General features: G+C 39.2%; 1 protein-coding gene across 1 annotated transcript in view; it reads right to left on the reverse strand.

Moving 5' to 3' along the window:
• Positions 1-14,837, reverse strand: part of fam110d (family with sequence similarity 110 member D) — a 22,704-nt gene extending 7,867 nt beyond the window's left edge. Inside the window, exon 1 of the mRNA XM_015027710.1 lies at positions 14,693-14,837. The gene's annotated coding sequence lies outside the window, so the exon portion shown is untranslated. The remainder of the gene's footprint in view (positions 1-14,692) is intronic.
• Positions 14,838-20,268: the final 5,431 nt, after the last annotated feature.

The following is a 20,268-nucleotide window of genomic DNA, read 5'->3' on the forward strand; positions in this document are numbered from 1 at the left end:
TTTGTCCAAAAGGGGTAGTGGGTTTTTCTCTTTTTTTTTTTTTTTCTTTTTTTTTTTTTTTTTTTTTTTTTTTTTTTTGCACAGGAAGAGAGCCAGACCTTTTCTTATTCTGAGGAGTCATTTGTTTTAGCTATTTTTATCTTTAGTACTGAGACAATCTGTTTTGGCACCAATTCAGCTGCTTGCTACAGTTAATAGACTAAAATAAACTTTACAGGCAGAGATATTTCCAAACAATATATTACATTTTGAAACAAGTCTGATCAACTGATGTCTTAAAAATCAGATCAGAAAACTACAGTCAGACTGCTGTAATTCAAAGCCACTAAATGCTTCTAAATGAAGCTATACACCTCCAAAGTACCAACTGTTTCACACTGAGCGCTCCTCATTTTAACCAGTTATTGCAAAAGTTAAATGGGACACTAAAACAAACAGACCATGCTGTTTCCATAAAAGTTACCACATTTAGCACTATTATATTTTACATCAAGTTCATGCTGCTTCTGCAATTGAGAGGGTAAGAAGCGGGTTGCACATGCTTATAACAGGCTGGACTCTGCAGAAGGAGTATATTTAGCTAGAAAACACTCAAACACGGTTATCAGGTGTCTGTGTACATGTGCGTGTATGTCTGGATGTGCATGCAGCTATGGGTATTTGCATGTCTGCTCTAGTTTGTCACCTGAGTTGTGTGCATGTGTCTGCATGTGTGCATGTGTGAGTGTGTGTGTGTCAGCTCAAGGCAAAAAGACCATTTTATAAGTGGTAGTGTCTGGAAACCAGAACCCCAAATTCACAGGTGGTTTATGGTCCAAATAGGGAGGAAAGTGCTCATTGTTTTCCGCAAGACAGCGGGAAGGCCGTTATTGTTGGGTTTAAATTTCCTTAGGTCAGCTTCAAGTGTTATCAGCAGCTATTTTAGTTTTTCCTTCCCAACAAATGAAACAAAAACAGTAAGGAAAATTATTTATATTTCATTGTTATAATAATCTACATGACACATCTGACAGGAAAGCGTGGAAGTCTTGTTGACAACACCCCCGTCTCAAAGTCAGAATTTCTTAGGTATCAAGATATGTGTCAAACTGAGGAAGCACAGAGCTGCCACTTCAAGAAAAACAGAACCATGTCATGTCATAAAGTATTGTACCAACGAAGCTTTGCACATCAGGCCTGTAAAGTGTTTTTTCTGCTTTTTCATGTGTAATTCAGCATTTGTGCTTCCTGACTCTGTGAATACCTTTTACTCAAAGGATTAAATCTGAATCAATTTCTGTCTGAAGTGGGATAATTTCTTCTTATATGTTGTTAATCTTCACAAATTTGTGCAACAAATTGAGGCAGCAGTTAACACAAACTGTGTATGGGTTGTGTTGTTAGGTCCAATGCCATATTACGGAAAGAAGAAAAGCAAAAAACCTTTAATGACCAATGAAACACACACCAATCAGATCGCTGGGTTAGATTTCTTATGTTTGATTGTTGCATAGCTTTGACAGGCTGACACTGACTTTAGCTGATTCCCCTTAAAGTAGAACATCACTGGCTTTAAAGAAATGCAGCATGTGCTCAATGATGCATGATTCACACATCTTATGTAAAACACATTTAAATTAATCACAGCTGCCTGGAGAAACTGCAGCCTTTATTTGTTTTCAGAATAATTGAGTTGCATCTGCATACTTAAGACAGAAAACTATTTCAAACTGTTTCATATTTATCACCAATTGAAAACAAAGGACAGGTAATTGCACCACAGCTACCAAACCTTTCATATCAGTGCTGAATTTCTTTTATTTTGTTCATACATAAAACAAACCCTAAAAATTAAAATATAACCAGCCTGCTGAAATAGTCACACTTCCATATGAAAAGCTTGCTATATCTAACTGTTTTGTGTATAACTACTCTTCAGCTACCACTAAATAATAAGTGCTGCTGAAACTTTAGAAGAAGAGCTTAAGTTTCACCATAATCTACTTCATTCAGCCTCCACGCCCCTTGCAGAGCTTGTCAAATGGCATGCCACTGTAAATTACCTGAGGAATGGGGGGCCCTGGCATGCTGGTTAGCTTTTCCAGATGTTGGAGCTCGGGAAAGCCAGCCATTGTTTAGGCAGAGTTCCGGGAGAAATTTCTCACGACAGGTGTGGAGGTAAAAAAGGAGACAGGGCTTGGCATGAGGCAAGAAAAATGAGTGGAAAACGGGGAGGAAGTGGGACTGGGGTTACAGTTCAAGTTTTGGGTGTTGGGGGGTATTGATGAATGGATTTTCCCTTGGAACATTCTGTTCTCCATCTGAGGCTAAAGATACAACGCCACAACTGATTTTCATCTGATGGCATCAAAACACAAGCCTGAGCAGAGTCTTAAGTTGTGTTGCCAACTTTATTGTAAAGGACTAAAAATGTAAACGCATACAACTTATAAATACTGGAAGTAGCAGACATAAATAAATCATTCAGTGATCATTTGAAAATAACCTTTTGATAACAAAAAAAACCTTAATAATCCTGCCAGGTCCTGTAGCCAGTGGTAATGTGGCAGTATTGCTTAATTCAACTAAATTAAGATAATATCTGCCACCTAAAATGAAGAAGCTTCAACATTTCTGGTTAAATCAGTACTTGCACCAATTCCAATGAATATCTTTGCTGTATTTGTAATGCAAATGACAATCAGTGAATCTGACATGAAGGGCGTTAAGGGAATCCATCACATTTAGATGCCGTTGCTTGTTGAAAGTGCTAACTTTCTAATCACACATTTAACTCTTACTGAAAACTGTTAATTAACGGACATGTTAACAGACAGATGTTTCCAGAACATACTGATTAAATGCTGCAACAAAAACACTCAGTACACACACGCACACACACACAAATGGAGAACAATGGGGCCCCATTAGCTCCATTGACCGTAATGAGCCAAATTAGTACCCAGCCCATTCTCTTGTGATCTGAAAGCTTGTGAAAAGCGTGAGACTTCTTTTGAATTTCTCTTGTGCTCCATGACCTCCTTTGTCTCCCGCTGTAGGTTGTCATTAACCTCTGAACCCTTTCCTTCTACTCTCATCTCTACAGTGAACACCGCCCCCATCTTTTCCTTCGTAATACCACCCCAGCTTCTTTTCCCTGCACTCTCCTACCGTCTCTACCCTCTCATTTCCCTCACTTCTTGTAAACACATGCCTGAACTCTCTCTGAATCTGTTTCCCTGTCTGGCTCCTTTTACCGTTACTCCCTGTATCTGAAGTAAATCTTAAAAAGCTTTTGTCCCAACATGTATTGTGTTAAAAGTGTTTTATGTATCGGGGCTACATCTGTTTAAACTCTGGATATGCTCACTTTTTTTTTTTTTTTTAGCAACCAACTTCCTGATGAGTCAGGAGGTCGTTAGGGTCATAGTGTGATCAACAAAACACAAATACTCTCTCTATTTTAAAAAACAAAATCAACAAATGAACAGAGTTTGTATATGGATGAGAACTGCAGGGATCAGAGCATATTTCAGAAACAGACCTGAACAAGAGCATAAGTCTGTTATCCCTTTTAAATTAAAGGCAACTCTTAGTAAAAGTCTTGAAGGACTCTTCATTCCTTAATATGTTTGCTTCTAACTAACTAAACTTGCAAACCTGCCATTGATCTATGCTCCTACAGTGCGACAAACTCACCGAGTGTCGATTTAGGACTTTCTGGACCAAAAAGGAGCGACAACAAATATAGAACAGTATCTGATACCAAAATTAAATCCTACACTGCTGTTGCTATCACCAGTGTCTCTCTTTTCTAGTTTGAAGCGGTTTTTGTAAGGCTCCTTGCCCTCTTTTAAGACTTTCTTTCCATTTATGTGATTCTATTGCTTTAATAAATTGCACAATCTCTCACAGGGGACAGAACAGTAGCATCTCTGTTACTATTTTAATGGCTGCTGGCGACAGTTGTCGCTGCATCTGAACAATAAAAAGTCACATCCATTACTGACAACTTAAACTTTAAATAATCTTAGTAGTAAAAAAAAACACAAAAAAAACATACATCACGAAAAAATTGTGAATTCTGCATTTCATAGTGATCTGTGTTGTTTGTGAAAATAAGTTGCAGTCAGATTCCATTGAACAGGTTGAATATCCCACTGGCATCCATTGTGCATTTCTGATAACTTAAAATAATAAACAACAAATATTACACTCTAAACAGTCCTTCCCAAAGTTATTATTGTGCACACTTCAGTTGTAAGCTTGATAATCACTTTTCAATTCACGTTTCAGTAGATTTACCAGATGCAGGTCACAAAGTTACACTTTCCCATCACGTTAGTTAAATGTATAAAAATACAATAAATGATACCGTTTGCCAGACAATAAGATAGTATTTCAGGACAAACAAAGAAATTCCTAAATTGATAAAAATCTGGTGTACATTGGTCAGCTAAAAGCCAAAAGCATCTCTCAACAGCTTGTTCTGTTCTGTTCTTCGCTGGAGTTTATTCTAGAACTGGGCGTAAACTGACAGTCCTGCAAGAAAGTATTTGGTGATTTCTACTGTACAACTTGGTAATTATTTGATAAATAAGGTCTCCGAGCCTAAAGTCATCTCCAAACTAACAAACCCCTGAATCTCCAGCAACAATCAGTTGAACTTACAACCTTTTTCCGCTAGTTAAACTGCACTGTCCATCTCCGTCTGTCTTTCCTCTCTTCTTGTCCTCTCTGCTTTGGCCCAGTCCCCAGGGAAGGCTTATACCTACCTCCAGCGCAGCTTAAGAAGAAACAGATGTTTTTTGTCATCCCACATCAAGGAGCCCAGACGGCTCCAACAGAGACGTGTAAAGGGAAGGGAGGTTGGCCTTTCAGCTTTATCAGCTGCATTGTTTGTGCCACGTAGATTTGATCCAAGAGGAAGCACACGGGCTGTGTTTAGATTCTGTCGTGAGTTATGCTGCCAGGTATAAGCAGGCAGATCATTTCTTGTGAAAAATTAGACAATCACAGGAAAATCCAGGAAGTGTTTGTTTTACGAGAGGAGAACCTGTAAATAAGCTTGCTGGGCATTCCCAGAGGAAAGACAGTTGACCTGTGAGGAAAAGGTCGATGAAAGTTCTTCTGCCAGGTTGGTAAATTCGTAACTTTCCATCTGAACTGACATAAATTTGTGAGAAAAGTTTGGAATACACACACACACACACACACACACACACAAAGGTTCACGCCGACAAATGTGAAATGAGAAATTGGCCACCAGAGTGGGAGGTGGAGGAAGTGAACATGGAGGATGTTGCAGAGGCCCAAGAAGAGGTAGTATTTTGATTTTCTTGTTGAATTAGACTTTCTTTAGGAGTAGGGAATGGAATCTTTTCATGTATAATAGTTTATGGGTCTTTTAGTATCCACTGACAAAATGTCTTAATCCGTGGACGAGTAAAATAAAAACCTGGTAAAGTTCATCTCGCATATAAATCTGTTTAAATCTATTGTTTTAAGATGTTTATGGATGTATTTTTGTGTCTTCTTGTGGGAAACCAGAATGTTTGGATATGGAGCAATTCGTTCAAATTGTCCTTAATTCCCAAGTAATTCCCAGAAACTTCCCAATAAAAATTCACAATAAAAGTTTCAAGCTTTTGAGTTTCAAAATCTTTGGCAACATCCTGATTGCCTTTTCACTCTGACAAACATTCCCCACTAACATAATGGAATAAAGACACTGAGCTTAAGAAACTCTGCAAAGGAGTATGTTGAAGAAAAAGAGACGGCGTCATCTTCTGTGGCCGCCTTTCTCTCCATTATTAATGACCAAGAACAACGGTCGTCCTCCATGTTCAGAGTTAAGTGATCTGGCTTCTCTGCCTCATTAGTCAGGTAGTGAAAAGGACAACATGGCGACAATTAAAGCTAAAGAGATGGAACCATGGGGGTACATAAGCTACTCTCTCCCCTCAGACACAAAGGCTCCATTAGCCACTGGGTCTTCGGCTCCACACTCATGTGGAGCAGCAGGAGGGCCACCTGGGAGGACTTAACAGACCCCCGATCTGAATAGACCTCCTTCTGAAACCGTAAAATCGACAAGATGGGCTCTTAACTCACTGCGGCTGCTCTTTTGTCATTCAGATCAAATCATCATTGTGACAGCTGAGGTTTCAGTGGACCAAACATTTCTACTCTGACATGCTGACAGCATGGATAGCTAAATCTGAGCTGGAAAAAGACGACGCAGTGAACAAATCCATATTTTCTACTTACAACCGCAGAAAAAATAAAAATAATAATGTTTTGGGTTCATGCAAAAAAACACTTATCTTTTAAAAGTTAGCATAGTAAATAAAAGAAATACTTTGTATCCTGATCTGCAGCTGCAGTCCACTAAACTAATATCTACTAAAAATTTCGACTTCAGATGACATCAGCCTTAAGCTTTACAGCTAACCTTACCGATGCCGTAGCGCCACACCACTGCTTGTTCTGATAAGCTTTTTGATAAAGTGTCCATGTTTATTCTTGCTTTTATTGCCAGGCCAAGTTTGTCCTTACTTCAAGGCTTAGGAAGGGTGGTGTTACTGTCGATTACTGAACAGTCTGGTCCTGGCGGATAAAGTTTTATTAGTCAGTGTTTGTTTTTCCACCGAAAAGCTTTCTAGAAGAAAAGTCACAGTGTTCAAGCTTTGCACGCCAATGTTTCCAAATTAACGACCGGCTTAATGCCACTTTTACGTAACGGCATGGCATCTTAAGTTGATGCAAATAAAATCGAAAATGACGTAATTAACATATGAGGTTCAGAGGCTTTACAAAGTTGAAGCAAGCGACCGATTTATCTCTCCTCGAAGATCTGCATGTAAGCAGTTCTGTCAGCCTCAACGCGCCTCCATATCTTTATGATTCTGTGCTGACCTCACTAAAAATGAGTGAACAACCAATGCTCGGGCAATTCAACAGATTATGAAAGTAGAATACTTAGTTTTGTACAAAGATTTATGACTGCTAACATGGCTTATCTAATACAGAAGGCCTATTTAGGCCTTGCAAGAGTCTTTAAAAAAGACGACTGAACAGCATTCTCTTTTACATAATTGAAGACTGCGGCAAAAACTCAGTGCTTTCAGTCAAGCAAAACGTCATCTGAAATGTAAATATTGAACCAGAATAATGATTTTAAATACATATAGATACTAAAATATATATAAAAAATTGTTCCATAATTAAACTTGAGCTTGAGGGAAGCAAATGTAAAACATATCTGAATTTCATTCTTTTTAACAATGAGGTTTCCAGATTTAAGCAAATATTTTTGCTGCACTACTAAAGCTGTGAAGCACAAAAGTTTATTTTTGAATTCCCAACCGTTTTAACAGAGGTTGTGTTTTAAATACAGAGGTTCTTCTTCAGTACACATGCAGACATGGAACCTGTGCTTGATAACTTTTCAAGACTGAATAAAAACTTCATATAAAATCAAACAGATAAATATGCCAACAGATCATTAATAAGCGACTAGTGAAAGAAAAGTCCGTAAGTTGCTACTTTTAGAGCTTTGCCCGCACCGGCCATTATGAGAAATTTGGTGTTCCTTCTGCATGGAGCTCTCTTCTCATGTCCACATGAGGTTAACTAAATAATTGAGTGTGTGGGCTCAGGCAAAACTTAAAAGTGTGGCACACTCCCAGTCTGGAGAATGGTGTTCGTGACACTTGTGTGTGGGAAGAGACTGTGTGGTAAGAGGGGAACAAAGTGCAGCGAGGCGGAGCTAAGTTTGTACACAGCACATCCAAATCTGACTCACAACAAGCAGGCGCAGCAGCTCTAGACAGCATTGTTTTGGAAATTACGACCACGGCCACTGCTACCCCCAACTCCCCCCCACAGCTCCCCCAGCATGCCAGCCTGGCTTATGTGACCAACAATAAAAGCCACAGTGATCACAGTGTGTGTGTGTCTATGTGTGACCGTGAATTCACTGTCCTCCTGAGGTTGTTTATAGAGAGCAGTGGAGAGGCATACATCCAGGCGCATCCCTCAATCTGCCAGAGTCTTAAATTATGAAGCTCTGTTCTCACACACACTCATTAAGGTCTGCTGGTGTGAGTCCTTGAGAGAGACGGCGCTGTCTGGCATGCAGCCAGATGGTTTATTTCACACATTCAGAACATTTTTCACACTTTTTCCACTCGCGTCAGACTCAACAGAGTCCTAAAAGATGCTAAAGCAGGACGCCCGCTTGCAGCAAGCAGCAGCAGACTGTAGTCAGCGGTGCTAAAGCATACACCTGTTCCTCTCTATCAAAGCGAGTAATAGCAGAAAACGTCTCATTCACGCAAACACGCCAAAAGGAAACCTACACTACTTTTGGCGCATTATTCTGAACACGTGTCAGTGTTGCAGGTTGTAAAAAAAGTTTAGCACTAACTTGTGAGTGTTTGTGATAGAGCTTGTTTGGAGAAACTCAGGGGATAAAGCTGCTCCAGTTGTGTCTCCAAACTCTGCGACTACCCTGCTGAAGCCCGTCCAGCCCCTCCCTCTGTGGAACAACACTCCACCACTTTAAATGTGTCAGCATTGATTCAGCATCCACTCAACAGAGCAGTTCTAAAAGGCTTGACTTCAGAGTTCATAAAATGTTCCACTTATCTTTTTACATGAAAAAGTTTCTCAAATATACTTAATTGGAGGCGCAAAGTTGCAGCTAGTCAATCAAGATTTGTCAGTAAAAAAAACATGCATTTTAAAAAGTGCAGTGGATTTTTTTTTTTTTTTTTTTTTTGCGTGGCATATTTATAGTCTTTTAAGCCTGGCTTTTACATTTTTAATGATTCTCCGAGACATGAAATAATCATAACTAAATAATTATGATGCACCGGTTAAGCTTGGTTATTAATTATTAAAAGCATAGCAGAGAAAAGACTAATGCAGCTGATCTGCTGCATCAGCAGTGAACGGGTACTATTTGACTTAATTCATCTGACACAGCTGAAAGTTTAAGTAAACAGAACCATGACTATTCACATTTTACAGGAATGTTCTGTCTCCTGAACACTGCTGAGGAATCTGCTTGAAAATAAAACAACACAATAATAGTCACGTACAGGATGAGACATTTACTGCAGAACATTAAGTTCACTGCAGGACATAAACGTCAAGTTCCAGGGGCTCTAAAAGATAGCTAAACATGTTAGAAAAGAGTAAACTTACCTCAAATGAATAAAGCAAATATTTGTGGCTGACATTATTATGTTTCCCAAATTTAGCTTTATGCTTTACAGTCTCGGTTGTTGTGAGTTAGTTTAGACTGCTGCTGTGCCCAGCAGGAGGTGGGATCATGAAACTCCAATTCTAGGTCAATCATTCATTCAGAAGAAACTATGAAAGTCTTAAAATAGTCTTAAAATTACTTAAAATTATCTTAAAATTTACAATATTTCTTACAAATTAATTAATAAATATGTGTATTTGATATCTTCACATCCTTCTGTTCTCTTTTTCTTCCCATAGAAAATACTCCTGGACAAATGCCTCCGTTTCTGCCCGTTCCTGTCTTGGACCTTAACAAGTTTGCTGCTCCAATTGTGCCTGGTTCTGATGGAGATTTTTTTTTTTTTTCTAAAAAGGATAAAAGGAAGTTGTTCTGCTCCACTGTCGCCACAGGCTTGCACAGGATGAAAGATTATTCAAAAGTCACAATGACTATTGTGGATGTTTGTGTCATCAGTACACTGTTTTTAAGGAGTTTATCAGCAATGATTGTATAGTTCATCCAAGTTAAGGCTTTATATCTATGTTCAGGTTATTTTGAGGGCCAGATGTTTGAGAAACATCGGTTTAGACACCAACACTGGATAAAGTCTCAACATTGATCATCATTTAGGTTAAAATCAGCCTTGTTTATGCAGGAAATGATGCATAAACATATGGGAAATGCCTTCTATAAGTTTCAGAGTTATTCTGGAATATTTGCATTGCAGTAAAACAATAAATATTCAAAGATAATAAGAAGATACAGGTAGTAAAAAATATGCAAAGTAAGACTCTTCAAAATAAAATTAAAAAAAAATCTACACTTATGCTTCTTTTTATTGTCCCAAACTTTATCTTCCTAAGACAACCCTAACCACTTCAAAAAAATCTTCAACAGCAACCAAATAAACACATCCAGAAACTCCAACAGAAAGACCCTAAACCGAGCTCTCCTCCTCTTCCTCGCTGCCATTTACGCTTAGCCGTTAGCCCCCACTGAACCAGCCAGCTGTCTTCTCTCATTACCAATCAGCCGACCTGCTTTGCCTCAAACTGCACCCAAGTGCAGCCGAGAGAGAACCCTCCATTCGTCCCCTTCTCCTCCCTTTGCTTCTGTCAGAATCCGAAAACACATGGATGAATCAGTGAAGTCGCATCCATGGGCTCATCCTCCGTGGAAGAGGATGTCCAGCTCGGTGCCATCTTCCTCACGGATGAATGGACGCAGCATGCCACGGCTGGGATTGATGGGACGTGGCAGAGCGACAGAGGTGGCCGGTCAGGCTGTGAACAATTACAAAGATGTGAGAGCAGCGGCGAGAAGGGCTGCTCTCACAGCTGTCAGCCACTCACATGGAGGCTGTCAGGAGATGGAGATCTGTCAGATCATGTTTCATGATTTTCTTGACTACAATGAATTATGGATTGAGTCATAAGCCCATGAGGGAATGGAACTAATGCAATAATAGCAGCTGGGCTTAACGTCTAAAATATTTACAAGATAATACAATGAACCAGCCAAGTAACTATAGTAATTTTGGAGGAGCTCCAGAGAGCCACAGCTCAGGTTGGCTATTAGTCAGGCACTCGGCAACTCTGAATCTGGTTTTTATGAGGAAGAGTCAAGAAAGACAGCCGAGATATATCCCAGTTTTTTTGCACATCACCTTGAACGTTCACATGTCACCATACTGCTACCATCAGAAGAGAAAGCAAAGTCATTTGAGTTGGAAAAAAGCTAGATGGACCTAAAAACAAGAACCCGTTAAAGACTGAAAACGACTAAATGCTGCAGGATACTGCCTCTCATTGATACACGTTAGAATGGCCTAGTCAAAGTCCAAACCAGTTCAGTAGCAACAAGAATTGAAAATTACTGCTCAAGAGGCTCTCCATCAAACCTGGCTGAGTTTGAGCTATTTCACAAAGAATAAAGGAGAAGAGATAGATTTTGACAAGTAGAGGTGAACATTATATTAAATTGCAACTATTATCACAATGTCACTGTGTGCAATATCCCAATCAACACAAAATAGACTCATTATTTGACAGGATGCTACATTTCAGGTGTAATGCATCCATGATGAAATGTTTGGCCAACTATGTGGACTGTATCTTCCTTCAAAGCCAACAGATGATGTTAAAGCTCATGGAGGGCAGAGGAATAATCATGTTTTTTCACATCGTCATGGCTATGTTCAGGAATATTATCGAGTCTGCATATTTTCCTGAAACTGTGCAATAAAATCAATCAGATTCTCATAGTTAGGTTCAAACATTTAACCCTAATTTTAGCTTCTGGAAGCAAACTAGCAAGCAGTAATGGTAAATCTTCCAACAAAGACAAAGCCACATGAAAGTTTATATTCAAAAAGTATTTTAATAACTTTTGAGGGGGAAGAAGAAAAAAAAAAAACTTTGCTCTTCAAATTGTTACTTGAGTGAAGAAGATTCCACACCCCGATGTTTACAAAATAGAAGAAATGCCAGTTTATGAAATAGATGGCAGGTCTTGCTGGAGCGTGCAACCAGCTGTCCTTCGTGACAGTGGCTATTACTTTAACATATAGTGTCTGCCTAAATGCCTGGATGCAGACTGTAACTGTGGAGCTCAAGTTTTAATAATTTCTTGCTCTTTTTCCAATAGTCCCCCCCTCCTTACAGTTGTTAGAACGTTCCCACAAACTTTTAGCACAATGGGCGACAAGAAGCTGTAAATTCAAATTATATGACTGGTGGGTTTGTTTTATTCTGTAAGTGTTTGAAGTTTTACACTGCACTGAATGTCAAGTGTCTCAAACCAGCTGCTCATCTGAAACACACACACACACACACACAAACAAACACACTCTGTATACCCAGAGGGAAGATGATGTCATTAGCAGTGTACATTTTCCCCCTTTAATTAGAAACTCGAGCTTCCCGCCATAACTTGGAGATCTTTACATGTAACCGAGGGGCTAACAAAACGAATGTTTAATGTTTCCGTTAAAGAGCAGTGTTCAAACGGAAGGCACATACAAAATCTTAATAGCTGCCGTGGTGGAGCTGACTGACATTTAACTGATAAAAAGCACGAGTGACCAAGTGAAAACTAAAACCAGACAATGTTCTGCAGTTTCTGCTTGCTCTTTGCAGCAGGCATTGATGTGGTTCAAACAAATCAGATTAAAAATGTACTCAACAGCACAAACAAAACAAAACAAAACAAAAAAATGGTAAAATTGAATAAAAAGGATTTAAATTGGGGCATTCCTTTGCAAGCAGTAGATCGTGTGGTCTTTGACAAGTTTATTTATTAGCTTTTTATCTGATTATTAAGGTACAAAATACCGGGTAAGCAAAGCAAGCAAATGCATGGTGTAAAGGGTCATAAAATCAACATGTTTCTGCAGGTTTTTCTTAGTACTGTCTTGCATCCCTAACATCATCATCAACGCTCCCTCTGGTGCTGTAAATCAAGCAAAAAGGCATAAATAGCATTTTATTTAGCCATGATAATGATGTTAGGACTCCCATCGACGACTCAGATGAAAACTGCAGCGAATGGCTCTCTGCATTTGGCCTCTCCCCCAGGGAGATAGACGATGTGTTGTTGCTCTGCAGGAATCAGACATATCACTGCTTCGAAACAAGTAACATGAGGGATTTATGTCCCACTGCTTATTATTTGTTTTTCACATATAATTTTTCATTTCCTTGCATTAATATTTGTTCAACTTTTTTCAAATTCTCAACCTCAAACCTTGGCATTTGATGAGATGCACACAAACTAGTGAAAAATTGTTAAAAGAGGTTGGAGAAAAAAGGCTGAACCGTGTGGCATCCACTTGTATTCACCCCCCTGAAATCAGACCAAATAAAAATGCACTCGACCGGAAAATTTGTCGAGAAAAATGGTATGCATATTTCTGCAAGGCACTGTAATGGCAGTCAAATTTACAGAGTTAAAGTTAAGAGCAAAGAGATCAAAATAAATCTGTCTCCAGACAAATCACCCTAACAAGAGCCTGAAAATTGATGAACCTGAAAAGAAAATAACACAGAATTTACATTTAAAGCTGTCACTTAAGTCTTTAAAGTTGTCAAAAAAAAGTAGGTTGACTCATCTGCTGACAAAAATCCCTTGATGTGTTCAAAAGCTCTTGAGCAGCTGCTGTGAGAACCTTGTGGAGAGATTATTGCTGCGTCAGTCTTTATTTTTTACTACAGAAGTGTCTCTCAGCACAACTAAAAGATCATCTCTCCCTCAAGAAAGTGAGAATAAAGCACTCCCAGCAGATGATCTGCATAAAACAGAATTACATAGTCGATCAAAACGACACATGCTCACCTATTAAAGTCAGGATAAATTTATTTAGAGACACGTGTGGTTTGTTTAGTCTGGCCTCTAAGTTGTTTATGCTCCTGATCCCACTCAAACCAACTCTTGACACTCATTCAAAATAAAGTCTGCATACGATGGGTTGAGATGGGTCACACACTGGACCCCGGAGGCCACATGGTTCTGTCCTTGGAGGAGAATCTGTTCACTTTGAAGTGTGTAGATTGCATAACAGCCATACCTATTTTTTTCCTTCTGTTGTTTTAAACTTCAGCTTCTAGTCTTCTGTTTGGGAAACAACATGCATTATTTAGTTCTTTATCTGCATGAACGCAAGTAAAGAACTAAAAAAAAAAAGTAGTAAAGTCAGCAGATACCCACAGTGGAGGTTTGGAAAACAGATGGATATATTTCAGGTCAAACCTACAAAGCTGTGAACCTACTGCCTCATGTCACCTGTATTTGCCCTAATGAGAGCGCAGGGGTCAGTCAGCTACCCCATTCTCTTCATACCAGCCAGCTAAACTGGGCGTCAAGGTCTGTGGATTGGTTTACACCGCACAAGATACATTGATGCACTTGTCAATTTTTCAGGAAAAAAAAAATCTGTTTGGCTCAAGTCGAAGTCCTGCTCTTGTGTTTATGGACAACATGCACAGCCAGAAACCAATCACAGTCATCCTGACCGGGAGAAATGACTTTACAGGGCACGAACTGTATGACTTTATGGCTTGTTCGTTGCTTCACAGGCACAAGCCATAAAGATGTCAGACAACCCATGCAAAGACAAACATTCTTTAAAGAAGGAAAAACAAGTAAAATAAAAATATATATAATTTATTAACACTTAAATGACCTCCAGCAGGGAGGTCGTTGTGTTATCAGCATATAGAGTTCATATCATTAATTATATTTCTGACGAAAATACAGTGTACAAATCACAAACCAGAACAAGCAAAGAGTAAAAAAAAAAAAAAAAAGAGAAAATTAATGACCCAGATTTCCCGATCACGGATCAATTCATCCCACCATGTGATCGCTTTCCCGAACTTCCCAATTAAAATATCTCCCAAATGAGCCCCGATTCAAACCTACCCGCGTCAAGTTTAACAAGACGGACCCGCCTGCACTCACCTTATATACCCAGGTCATCCACTTTGTTTGATTCCCAAATCCAGTAAACGTGTAGAGATCCGTGTGTAATGTCAGACGTTGAGCGTGGCGCTCCGCTCCGCTGCTGCATCTGTAGCACCACTGAGCAGCGGAGAGGGAGTCCCGACTCCGACCTCCCCGCTCTGAGGAGGGAGGGAGGGCGGGCAGGTAGGAGGAAGTTGCCGTAAAACATTAACACCAATAATTGGGTTTATTTAACCTGATAGAGACTAAAACTGTGGGTGTTCATTTCTCAGAGACATATTTTTCACCATGATATTCTTACATTTCTGAATGCCAGAATTCCAAACTGCATGTTTTAATCAAGGCGAACGAATCTTTCAAAAGAACAACAGCAAGAAGAAAGTCATCGTTGGAAAAAAGCATAAGTTCACCTCTATATATCCGTAGAATTAAAGCTACATCATTCTGATCACAACATCGCTACTGTGATGCATGGGGCGGAGACAAGGGTTGGGCCAGAACAAGCAGTTCCCCTCCAAAACAGTTGGTGGCAGCAGAGATGCTTACACAGCATATATAAATAAAAAATATAATATAGGCACAAATTTGTCCAATTCCAGAAAATTTTTTATGCCTTTGTTGAATTATTTAGAAAATACAGATGTGCTCCATCGATCTGTTGTAGGTCAGTCACCCTTGAGGGAGCAATGTCTCAGTCAAACATTTGAAAACTGATGTTCACAGAGCCTCAACTTCCAACTTGACAGAGCTTGAGTCATTTTGCTAATCAGTCAGGATCCCGCAGTTGGATCCAGACATTTGAAGCAAATGTTGATTTCTGGGAACAAAACAGTAAGCAGTCATTGTAAATCTTCCAGCAAAGATAAGCCACATGAAAGTTTGAATTAAAAAAAAAAGAAAAACTTTTTTTTTTTTGCAAAAATTTCTCTACTCAACAAACTGTTCCTTCAGTGAAGAAACCACACCCAAATGTTTCCAGAACTGCAGAAATGTCAGCCTCTGAATAGTTTCTACATCTGCACCACAGAAAGATATACCAGAGAAAGCAGACAAGGAGGAACTGAAGGAAAATGCATGCCACAGTTTTCTTATTTTTAATTGAGGCATGTTAAAAACCACACAGATTGCTTGAGAAACTTCTGTTATGATAGCTACAACAATAAAGCAAAGTTTGCAGCAAGACCAACATTGAAAACTGGACCCTCTTCACTTCTACAATGATTATTTTCCAAAAGCATTGCTGCATGCACAATCAATAAAAGGATTATTATCAGTTTTAAGGCATTTCATAGAATGTCTTAGGTTGTCAAGTTTGAGGTTTGTTTCATGAACTTAGTTTACAGAGAATAAGATATTTGACTAAAGCTCAGATGAAGCAGCATAGTCTACATTTTCCAGGAAATCATCAAAAACAGAGACAAGTCAGAAGGTCTCTGCTTATACTGAGTTGGCTAAATTAAGGGAGGATATTTTCCTACTTGTATGTGAAGTGATAGATGCTAAAGGGGGGAAACATGAATCAGACTTTGGCTGATTTCAGGGGAAATTAAGTTGGGAGTGTTGGGAAGTCGATTGCAGGACTCTCATGTAGGTCAAAGCAGTTCTAGAATGAACATAGTTGGTGTGGCTTTTTAAACTGCAACTTCCAGCATGGTGCAGTTCTCATTAGTTCTCATTTTGATCAGCTGATGTTGCTTTAGAGAAAACCAACCTCCATTCGATAAAAGAAACTAAAAGAAGTAACATTATCACCCAACAGTATTACTTTTAGGCAGCTTTGGAATTCATAGAAAATTGTGCAATTATCAAGCCTTACAACCTTAAAAATCTGGAAATCTGCAACTATAAATTAAAACATTCCTGATCTTCAGGTGCTGTAAAGATCAGAGGCGTACATTCAGTTTTGTTTTGTTTTTAGGTGTACTGGACACACTCCAGGATGTCTGTGGAAGTTGGATATATTTTCATCATAATCTCATCAAATGGCCAACACAATTGCTCAACTTGCATGATGTTTTTTCTCTTGTTCTGTAAGCTGCAGTTTAATTAACCGATCTCTGAAGAGTCATGCTAATTGTTGCACTTTAAATATTGAGTGAAACACCTTAAACTGGCCACTTCCCTCATTCCATTCATTGATTTTTAGCTTTCAAAGCATCACCATCAGCACTTAGCAGGCTTGACTGAAATCCATGATTCAAACAAATAATCAAAGGTCCACAGAGCTTGAAAAAAACCTCTTCACACCATTTGTCAGCTTTACTATACATTTATTACGTCATGGTTTTTGTGGCACTTGACCTTTCACATCTCCTTATGGCTGTTTTTGTTGGGTTACTGTGAATAAATGTGGGCTTATCTTCTGTTGCTCTTTCACTTTCCTACACTTTTTTTCTCTCTGTGTTCACACTCCCACCTCTGCCATCTTTGTCAAAACAAAACTCTGTGGCTCAGCTAGGCCAGAGAAAAGAGAGGGAGGGCGAGATAAAGGAGCAGGCACACCTGTTTCTCATTCGGTTGCTCATCGCTTCTGAAAGCCCAGAGGAACTGGTGAGAAAGCACGGTGCAAGAGAGCCACTGAAAATATGTTACAGAGAGCATAAACAGACTCCAAGTGCTCCGGCCTACATGAGTCGTATTGTTCATAAATCAAGCGCAACCTGAACTCTGGCTCCATATTTTCTACAGTAGAACGCAGCTGGATGCTTCCAGCACAACTATAAGGTTCTATTGCTAGATGGAGATGATTTAAAAATGTAAATCTTGAAAGTACAAACTCAACGAAGGCTTAAAAGAGCGAACGTCTGAACAAAAGAAATCCAGTCCCTACCTGCAGAAAAATGTTATTTCTCACAATAGTAATCCCAGAGTGACGTCTGAGCAGGACGTCACGCTGCATTGAGGGCCGCCCCAGGCTGGAGCCATGGTCGTCCTCTGCCACATCTGCTCTTTATTTATTCACCTCTGCCCTCCCAGCCCTGACACAAGGAAGCCACGTTTCCTGCTGTGAGAAGTGGACCGTAGCTACTAGCTTGTTTGATGCCATCTCTACCCCCTGTAAGGCCCAACCTTCATTCCTCCACATTTGCAACAATGAGGCTATGGTTGGGTTGACGTAACATGTGTCTAATTCCTCACTCAATTTCTGGTGCCAGTCAGCTATTTAAGACCCTGTTAACTCAAGGTGATAATCTTGCAAAACCCGTGAAACATCACGTACAAGAAGATGACAGAGATGACAGGGTTATATTCAGTATGGTGTGTTGCCTTTTAAATTAAGTGGCATGTTCAGAAAATACTGCTGGGTTTAATCCTGGGTCTGGTAGAAACAGTTGGATATCACTGAAAATAAGTGACTTCCTCACCATTGATCTGCAGGGATCTGAGTATCTGAAAGCCTGAGATTTTAATGCAATCTTTCTGTTTGCATTTATGTATGGAATAATACAAAAGTATCATCAGTTAGAACCAAGAATATTGCTAAAAATGTTGTTCTTTCTATCCATTTTTCCAATGCAGGTTACTAATAATCCGGACTTGGAACAGCAAAACCGAAGGCCCAAAAACAACATAAGGAGTTTTTGTCATAATGCAAATGAAGACTAACATTATGACCTCGGATAAGCGAAGTGAATCACTGCTTATCTTCTAATAATTTATACTATTAGTAGATTTTATATATTTGGCAGCAAGGACAATAATCTTTCTCCTCCGAATTGATGACATAAGGGCTAGAACAAATCCAAACTACCTGTAGGGAGTTCTCAGTCTGCAGTGGTCGATATTCACCAAAAAATGGTCCAGGAAAAGAGCGGTCATAAACAAGATATAGGGTCATGATTTATTTAAACAAGGCTTATTTAAACAAGATCTGATCCAAAAGGCAAGCTGCTGTAACGCTTGTTCTGATAGAAATATCTCAGGATAAAAAGTGGATCACAAGTTGTTGCATATGAGGCTTCTAATTTGTAGATCAGTCAGGAAGTGATCCACAAACAAGTCTGCTCCATAGAAGCCCCATCTAACGATATACTGGATTTAAAGGATCTCCTGTGAACATCTTGGTCCCAGAAAACACCTTAATGATATAATGCATAGTTTATATTGTCCCAGCAGAGAAATGTTGCTCAGTGAGTGAACTCATAACACGAGCCATTTACATAATCTTGTAAAAAAAAAAAAAAGAAAAGCCAAAACTAATCAAGAAAGACATAAAATCTCCATCAGACACATTTAGCCACAGGCAACATAAAACCAGAATGAACAACATTCTTTGCAGCTCATGTATGGCTTCTCTGCACACAACTTTATTGTGCGCAAAGATATCCAAGATATCTCTGAAGTAAAAAAAACAACAATAAATTCATAACAAATTCATCAAGAGCCAGGTGGAGTTCAGGTCTCGACAGATCAGGATTGTTTTAGCAGCAAAAGTGAGATCAGGGGCAGATCAGAGAATGATAACTACAATTGGAAAGCCACGAAGAACACAGACTTGCAACCTATGACGACATCTAATACTGTATGCTAGCTTAAAATTAATAAGTATATTGTACATATAACAATAACTGGGAGCATCAGTGGAGTGTCTGTTATATTACATAAAACCGTTTTGATCGAAAGTTTTGTACATAACAAAACTTGATACCACGAAAAGTCAAGAAGGTATTAAATGTAAGGATGTCTGAATGTTTTCCTTCTCACAATACTTTCTTTTCATGAGAATGAACGCTCCTTAAGTACATGAATAACCAAATACACTTGAAAAGGACTTTAAAGGCTATAACAGATTCAAAAGAAGGAGAAATTCAAATTAGTCTTCACAATGAGAGCAGCACAAATGCGCACACACACATACACACACCTCACACAGGCTTTTGGATTACTGGCACTTCAAAGGGAGGAAACCCCTCTCGGGCCAACTTCCTGCCCCGTCCCACCTTGAACCATTTGCTGGCATGGCCTCGCCTGATGAGCGGGCTTTGTGAGCCATGTGGTGCCTATTTGGAGGCACATAGGTAATCATCTGAAGTGCCCTCTGATGGAGCTGCACTTTGTCTTTAGGTAAGTAAGTTCAATAGCATTGGGGGTGGGGGGAGTTAGGTCCTCTTCGTTCAAATTTGATAAAACGGTTGTTCGCTTTGTCTGGATTTAATTATGTAAGGAGTCTGTTTTCCTGGGTATGAATCATTTCTTCAACCTTATTCGTGTCTTGGGATTTTCCTAAATATAGGTGTCGCAAACATATTTTGCAATCAGGCAGAGATAAACACATTGTTAACATCTTGCAGTGAGCTTATTGTTTATTTATTTGAACCTTTTTTATTTTTTCTTTCCAATGGTCTCCAGTTTGTAGAAAATTGTTCCCAGCCTCTCCGCGCTGACAACGTTTATTGTCTTTACAACTTGAAACCTGTTACATTATGTAACCTTATAATTTACTTTTAAATATACTTTCTACATTTCTGAGAACTGGGAAATTGTTATTACATAACATTTTTTTCTTATTGGAGTTTTGAGCTGCTCACCCGTCTTTGATGGTTTTTGTGAGGTGATTGTGTCCTTGATGTTTC

Source organism: Poecilia latipinna, unplaced genomic scaffold (genome assembly GCF_001443285.1).
Source record: "Poecilia latipinna isolate Pla-1442-1.1 unplaced genomic scaffold, P_latipinna-1.0 Scaffold105, whole genome shotgun sequence".
Classification (NCBI taxonomy): domain Eukaryota; kingdom Metazoa; phylum Chordata; class Actinopteri; order Cyprinodontiformes; family Poeciliidae; genus Poecilia; species Poecilia latipinna.